The following is a 239-nucleotide window of genomic DNA, read 5'->3' on the forward strand; positions in this document are numbered from 1 at the left end:
CTCCTCCTCCTCCTTCTTCTCCTCTTACTTCTCCTCCTCCTCCTCCTCCTTCTTCCCTTCTTCTCCTCTTCCTTCTCCTTCTCCTCCTCCTCCTCCTTCTTCTCCTCCCCCTCCTCTTCCTCCTCCTCTTCCTCCTCCTCCCGCTTCTCTTCCTCCTCCTCCTCCTCCTCCTTCCTCTCAGATTTTGTGGCATATTTCTGTTCTCCACATGACAAAAACTGTATTACTTGTGTTTATTG

The sequence above is a fragment of the Morone saxatilis genome, unplaced genomic scaffold (genome assembly GCF_004916995.1).
Source record: "Morone saxatilis isolate NCDOM2014 unplaced genomic scaffold, NCSU_SB_2.0 Contig18, whole genome shotgun sequence".
NCBI classification, from domain to species: Eukaryota; Metazoa; Chordata; class Actinopteri; family Moronidae; genus Morone; species Morone saxatilis.